Source organism: Eschrichtius robustus, chromosome 16 (genome assembly GCF_028021215.1).
Source record: "Eschrichtius robustus isolate mEscRob2 chromosome 16, mEscRob2.pri, whole genome shotgun sequence".
Classification (NCBI taxonomy): Eukaryota; Metazoa; Chordata; class Mammalia; order Artiodactyla; family Eschrichtiidae; genus Eschrichtius; species Eschrichtius robustus.
The window spans coordinates 28,098,385-28,106,413 of NC_090839.1; positions in this window are offsets into that span (position 1 = coordinate 28,098,385).

Genomic DNA, 8,029 nt, shown 5'->3' on the forward strand with positions numbered 1-8,029 from the left:
CCACAGCATCATTTATCAGTCAAGCAACATGATGAAAGAAGTGAGAGATGTGACATTGCTTTATGCCCATGTCCTTAATCATCATCCAGTGTGTCCTGAGGCTATGAAACACAACACAGAAATTCATTCATTTTCATAGAATCGTGTGGTAGAATTGCAGGCTGATGCCATAAACCTGATGAAGAATGCATTGAGCTGCTTCTGCAAATCAACAAATGCGGGGACTTAAAGAATATGAGATTCAACTTGTTGGATTCCAGTCAGTACGAGATACATAATTCACAGGGCCCAGTACAAAATAAAAATGCAGCTCCCTTGTTCTAAAACTATTAAGAATTTCAAGACAGCTATAGTAGAATATTAAACCAAGCAGAGAGTTCTTTTGAGTATGGGGACCTGTGTGACTTCACAAGACACCCATGAAGCCAGCCCTGACTCCCATGGTTAACGAGGTAATTGTTTTTACTGATGTGACAAATCAGAAAATCTGAACTTGAAGCCATTGTAGTGGTGAAAATTGCTCATTTCTTCATGGGGGTGCTGACATTCAGACTGAGTTGGCACACCAATTAAGGAAATGGAAACATTTAGAGGGACTTCCCTGGTTGTCCAGTGGCTAAGACTCTACACTCCCAAAGCAGGGGGCCTGAGTTCGATCCCTGGTCAGGGAACTAGATCCCACATGCTGCAACTAAGATTTTACATGCCACAACTAAAAGATCCCATGTGCCACAACTAAGACCTGGTGCAGCCAAATAAATAAATAAATATTTGTTAAAAAGAAAAGAAAGAAAGAAAGAAAGAAACGTTTAGGGACTGCTTTTATTTCCCATGGCTGAGGCGCCCTGACCTTGCTGAAATGGGAACCTAGCACTGTCATAGAGGAGGCTCATAATGTTGGTTGGGTTAATCACAGAATACAATAGCCATGACGCTGCACTTCCAGAAATTATTCAAGTATTTTGATAAGTAAGAATGCTTCTTTAAACTTTTGCATCTTCCTTTCCTGAGAATGCAAACTGTAGAAAGTGCTTGCTATCAACTTGCAGGCATAATTACACAAGGGAGTGATTAAGCTATGGATCAGTCAAGGCTCTTCAGCTAATCTATTGGCTCACACAACTGAAAGGCCAGGGACAGTCTTCAGGGGCAACTGGTCAGGGCTCACATGATGTCACTAAAACCCATCTTCCTTTCACCTCCAAAGGTAATATTATATCTCCTGTTGTACTGGATTCACTGTCAGGGTATACATGATGCTTCAAGCAACTACAAGAACACATCAACTCTAATATCAAACCCAGTGGGAAAGAGAGCTCCCTTCCCCGGTGGAAGTCCAAGACCTGAACCTCATTAGCCCTATCTGGCCTGACTTAGGTCATGTGCTCATCATTGAACCAGTCAGTGACTGGGAAATGGAATGCTGTGATGGCCTCAGCCTTGGTCATAAACCCCACCCCCAAACCCAGAAATAGAATCAGCTTCTCTTCATGGGCTGAGAATGGAGTCAGGGTGGATTCTCCAAATGGAAATTTAGGAATTGTTATCAAGGGAGTAGAGTAGATGCTGGACAGCAAAAGCAGCACATGTCCAGCACAAGCAGAGAGCAAGCTACCCCCATCGAGCACATACTGTGTCCCCAGAAGCCCGGAAATGAGATATGAAGAACCATCCTGAAATCTCTGGTTGTGTTTGTGTTCAACTGACTCTCTAAAGCACCTTTTTCAACTCTCATGAAAAAACTGAAATCAAGGCTGATGGGCAGTATTAGGGACACGAGTCTGGAGTCACACTGAGATGCATCATGATGGAATACACCCCACTGCCCTCAGAAGTGACTCAGGACTGTGAGAGCTAAGTGTTCTGATTTGTTTTTCATTTAGAATTGTTTTTAACAGTAAACATTTCAAAAGAGAAAACTGTTTAGTCAATGTTATACCTGTGTTCTCATTGAGTTGTTCAAAACGACTATGCCCATAACTATGCACATTTACATAAAACTTTAGTTATTTAAACACTTATTTTTAATCTATAATTCTAATGTTCCCCTTCTAAAAAAAAAAAAATTCACCCCAGCCCTAAGATGTTGACTAGTAATAACCAAATCACCATCTTAAACAGCAAGAGCTTGTATCTGCTGATCTTGCCTCTTGCATTATCTCCTCTATTTATCCTCCTACACAAATCCTAATTTGCGTAAAGCAGAATAAATTCCATGTGTGCAAGGGCCTATTCATAGCTAGTAACAATGATGAACATTCACAGGAGGTGGAGGTAATTGAACCCTGCCCAGGTTGGGGGTGGGAGGGAGGAGGTGGGGCACTAGTTGCCCCTTCATTCTCAGGAGACAATTCGTAGGTTCAATCCAAGCAGGGGAAAAGAGCTGCACAAAAAAGATTCTGCAATGTGTAACACAGGGACAAGCCACTGAAAAGATGAGGGACAATTCAGGTTCACATGTGTTCTGTTCATTGCCTCAGTACAATGGGAGGCATGACCAAAAACCAGCCTGCCATCACAAGCTCACAGACTGGGGACAATCTTCTAAGACAGTATCTTAGCCATATACTCCATTTTGCCTCTTCATTGGATCGTTTTCCTTGGGTGGGGGCTTCATTTCCATGGCGATGTGTCTCTGCAGAAACCTAGCTTTACAATAGCTAGAGTCATTCACCCATTTGATAATTTAATAAATATTTATTGATCACCAACTATGTGCCAGGAAGTGCTCCCCACACCACAGGTAGCAGTAAACAAGCATGACAAATTGTTTACCTTCATGCAACTCACATTATGGTTGGGGAAATCAGACAACAAACATAAAAAGAAGTAAATGAATGTGTAACACCAGATAGTAACTGCTGCTATAAAGAAAATAAAACAGAGTGATGCGATGTAAAGAACTACCGTAGAAATGGTGGTCAGGTAAGACCGACCCTGAGAACAACCTTCAGAGCAGCGGACCAGCCAGTGCAAAGGCTGAGCAGGAAATGAGCTTGTTTGGCGGGAGGAAGGAAGGCTTGTGGGACTACAAATAGGGACGCGAGAAAATTGGTGACAAATGAGGATGGAGGCCAGCTCAAGTAGGCAGGGAGTAGGCCATAGCAATGGGCGCATAACGAAAGCCTCCCACTCACCACACTAACGGCCCAAATGGCCAATTGTAAAAACTCAACCAATGGCGATTTACAACCTGGGGCTTCATTCCCGGAGAGCCCGCCCTTACAAGTCGTTAATAGCTTCCTTTTATTGGGCCTTTACCGCCATCTGCTGGCTGTATTCGGTATGCCCAGGCCGTGGTCAGCACAGCGGCTTAAGGCGGGCATATACCTGACACTCCGGGTGGGACGCCACTGTTCAGGGCCCTCCTAATTCCTACTGGTGCCCTAAACTGGATTCAGATCAAGGGTCACAATGCACTTTACAAGATACACAGAGTTGGGCCTGAGAACAGGAAACTTCCATTTATCCGATTACCTGGCCTCACTGAGCACCAGAATAGGCTTTTCAAACAGCTCCTATTAAAATTAAAAAATAGTGCCTGGTCATATAATAGCACCTGGTTCGTGCCTGCCCGCAATCCTTACTATGCTAAACTCTCCCCCTTCGGGGCGTTCTGCACCTTAGCAAAACGCTCTGGAGACACCCCAACTGCCTGTTCTTGCCCTCAAAGGTGATATCTAGTCCTCATTTTCCCCTCCTCCTCTGGATCCCCATACACCTATTCTCTCTCACTCCTGTCGCCTGCCAATACTCCAGTAAAGGATGGTGGACAGAGGGCAGATAACAGGGCAGGATTCTTTCATTATCGAGTATTCCATCTCCTCCCACCAGTACCACCACACCAAGTACGCTGATTTGGAATCCTAATCTGCCTAAGGCAGAAGCTTTGCGTAAATTCCAGGATACAAGGGCCACTCATAGCTAATAATAACGACGAACTTTCACAGGAGGTGGAAAAAATTGTACCCAGTGATTAGGGCTAGTGATTAGGGAGCAGAATAACTTAAAACTGACACATGTGAGAAATAGCCTCAAATAATATCGCCTGGACCCTCCCTGCAAAGTGGTGTCACCCAGGATCCACACTCCTGCTGGAGCCCTGGGTGACTCCCCTGGCCCCCTGCCCCCTTCCCATGCTCCTGACAACAGTGAAAGAAGGAGGGAGTCCCCTACAATGTCCAAGACCATGAAAATGCCTTTTTTGCTATGCTTAACTGTGTTGAGTCTCATTTGGCTCCTGGCATGGGTATGGGACAGTCCCAAACCAAACTGCTAAGGCCACTGGGCCATCTCTCATCCTCATTTGACATCAGGTTGTATTGGGCCAGCCACTCTCTGGAACCAATTCTACCAGGTAGATGGGCTCCTCCCACCCACACTAGGAGCTCCACAAGCCTGAATGCAAGAGTGACCTCTCAGACAAATGGGAAGGTCATTAACATGCGGAGTAAGTGTGCCTGGGTCTGTGACTCCCTGTCTAACAAAGACTCTATGTCTCAAGGTCGTTCAGAGGTCAATTCCCATTATTACTACACCTGGGCTCAACCAGGCCCTAATGGCCTCCATTCAGGACCTGTCCAACCTTGCACCTGAGATGACATCCCCTCTCCATAGGATTTCACCTAAGGTGACATCACCCCTCCGGAAGACTCCACAGGAGACAGCATTGCCTAGGACCCCACCCTGAGCTGGGACCCTAATTTGGACTTTGGCACAAAAGCGACCCTGCCTCTCGAGCGCCCCGTGCAAGCCCTCTCTTTCCTCACAGGATCTTCTGCCTGTTGGGCTTTCCCACCAGATGACACCCTGGGACCACTGCAGCAGTTAGATTGGCCAGGCTCTTTCCTCAACCAGTTGAGCATGTCCCACGTCTCTAGCAATGGGGAATGGCCCCTGCCACACGCCAGCACAAATATACTCAGTTAAGACAGGTAGAGTCCAGGCACAAATGTCCAGCAGCCCTGCTGCCCCAGATAAATAGTGACACTTTGGTGTATTGGACCACTGTGTATTTAATCTTTGGCTTCTGCACTCAGCCTCTGAAGATGTGTCTGCCTGCCCACCCAGGGTAGCTCGTTGTCCTGCCTTTCTGTTCAGTGTCTCTTTTGTGCAAAATTCTGAAAGATAGAACTCCCTAATGGGATCCCCCCATGGACGCAACAGCCCCTAGGCAGAGAGAGGAAAATGGAAAAAGCAGACCCACTCAGGCTAATGACCCCCTGCTAGAGTGCTTTACACAAACCTGTTTTACAGATCTACCCCACAAGACCTAAAGGCTTTAAAATGTTTGGAGGCAGATCTAGATCCTCTAGATTATCTAGATAGGTGTGATCACCACCTCCCTTCCTTTAAAAGAGCAAACCAACTGCTGCTCCCAACTGTCCCTGGTGGATGATTTCCAAAAATTAAGAATTTCCACCACTTTTGCCCCTCTACTTCCCATTCTTTGCAGGCTACCAAGGACCACTTGACTGCCAATCGCACACCCCTGCCACTGCCTCCCTGAAAACTCTGGCCTCTTCTTCTGCCCTCTTCTTCCATTTTTAAGAACTCTGTGATGACACAAGCCCAGAGGACTATTCCCAGGCCTAGAAAGCGGCTGAATTTTGAAATCCCTTGGGACCAGTGACTCCTTTTTGCCTTTCATTTTCTCCCTTTTGAATCGGAGACTCTATAACTTTTATGCCCACCCCACCATTGCATTTTGGTGGCAGATAACTTGTTTCTTGAGTTTCACACGTTCACAGGTGGGAAGGAATTGTGCCCAAGGATGAAGTCTTCTCAGAGCCTCCCTCTACCTGGTTTAGATGCTCTTTGGGACTTTTGAGCTGATAAGATTTAGATGAGTTGTTTTTACTTTGAGTTGATGCTATAATGGGATGAGACTTTGGGATGAGGTGAATGTATTTTGCCTGTGGATGGACATGAATCTTTGGGGAAGACTATATATAGGCAGAATAATAGCCCCTAAAGATGTCCACATCCTATCCCCAGAATCTGGGAGTGTGTTACGTTACATGGCAAAGAGGAATTATGATTGCAGATAAAACTAAGGTTGCCAATCAGCAGACCGTAAAAAAGAGAGAGTACCCTGAATTATCCTGGTCGGCCCAGTGTCATCACAGAGTCCTTAAAAGTAGAAGAGGCCAGAGTGATGTGATGGGAGAAAGACTCAACCTGCAGTTACTGGTTTTGAAGGTGGAGGAGGGGCCCACAAGCCAAGGAACACAAGCGGACTCTAGAAGCTGGAAGAGGCAAGAAAATAGATTCTCCTCTAGTGGCTCCAGAAAAGAAGACAGCCCTGCTGACACCTTGATTTTAGCCTTCTGAGATCTGTCAAGACTTCTGACCTACAGATAGTTCAGATAATACATTTGTGTTGTTTTATTTCAGTTTGTGATAATTTGTCACAGCACCAATAGAAAACTAATACCAGGAGCTCAGTCCCTGCCTCTATAGGCAGAAAAGCACGATTGTTTGGGTTACTGTTCAGCAAACATCCACTCCCCTTACCCTCCCATGGGCGGGTAAGGGGAGGTGTGGGGGCGGAGCTACTTCTCTGCCTAATTGATTTGGGACCTGGACCTGTGACTTCCTTTGCCCAGTGAAATGCTAGCACATACACAAGCAGAGGTCGTAAGTGTGGGCCTGACTCGTTTGCTCCTGTGATCCTCCTTGAGAAAAGCACACCCCAGATAGCCCCAGAGCCCAAGGGCACCCCTGAGCCTAACCCACAGTCTGAAGCCAAGCCCAGCTGACCCGCAACCTAAAGCAGAGCCACCCAACCAGCCTAGCTGAGTTCAGCCAAAGTGCAGTCGACCTGAGGACCCCGAGCAAAGAATAAACTCTTACTGCTGCAATCCACTGAGTTCTGCAATTGCTTCTCATGCAGCAGTGTTATTGGGGCTAAAGCTGACTAATACAGAGAATTCCTGACAAGACACGCAATCAGTCCTTTTTATTGATGAAGGCAGTCCTGGTGTGTATCCGCGTGCATATGCATCGATACCTGCACATGTGAGGATCAACCCACGTGCAGCTCTGAAAAGTCGGAGCACATCCACGTACAGCTGTGCACATGTGGGGTTACTCTCTGTCACATCTGGAGGCACGATGGCTGTGTGTGATGTGAGGGAATCTGTGTGTTCTTATGTCGTTTCTTGGTTTTCCTCCTCAGAACTCAGTCATCCCTTCACTATAAGGAATCCAGCTTCTGGCCAAAAACCTATGTCTGATTTTTTAAGTATTTTTTGATTGAAGTATAGTTGATTTACAGTGTTGTGTTCATTTCAGGTGTAAAGTGATTCATATACACATGTATACACTTTTTCAGATTCTTTTCCATTATAGGTTGTTAGAAGATATTGACTATAGTCCCCTGTGCTACAGGGTAGGTCTTTGTTGTTTACCTATTTTATATATAGTAGTGTGTATCTGTTAATTTCTTAGGCACAACCGTAGGCCATTACAGAGGCTCTCCCCGGCAGGCCTGGCAGGGAGGGTTAACCTCCCCACCAGCGTGGTACACCGCCAGCACATGCAGTCTCTCAGTGGGTCACAGCCAAGGACTCAAGCCCCTGCCCCAACCTGCATTCCTATCCCAGCTGTCTTCAGAGACCTTTAGTGGGAAGGGGATTGCCTTCGGCCGAGGCCGTCCTCGGGTGCCTCACCCTTATGGGGGGAGGGGGAAACCTGGAAGACACGTCTCCACTCTGCCTCAGGAGTCAGGGCCTTCCTGCTCCTAGCCCTTCCCACACTCCCTTCCCCACCCCAATCCCCCCTCCCCGTGGCCCCCAGGTCCATAAAACTGAAGGAGCCTTTTGTTCGGGGCTCCCCCAGCAGTGAGAGCATACCCAGGGTGGATCCACCTGACGGGATGGTGCCATTCGTTCCAAGGGGAAAATCCAAGGAAGGGATGTCAGTACTTCTCCAGTTTAGCCTCTTCCTTACATGTGGAAGTGAACGATTGAAGCCTGACTGTTACTTTAATTTGGACTTGTCTTAATTGGCTCCTATGACACCTGGC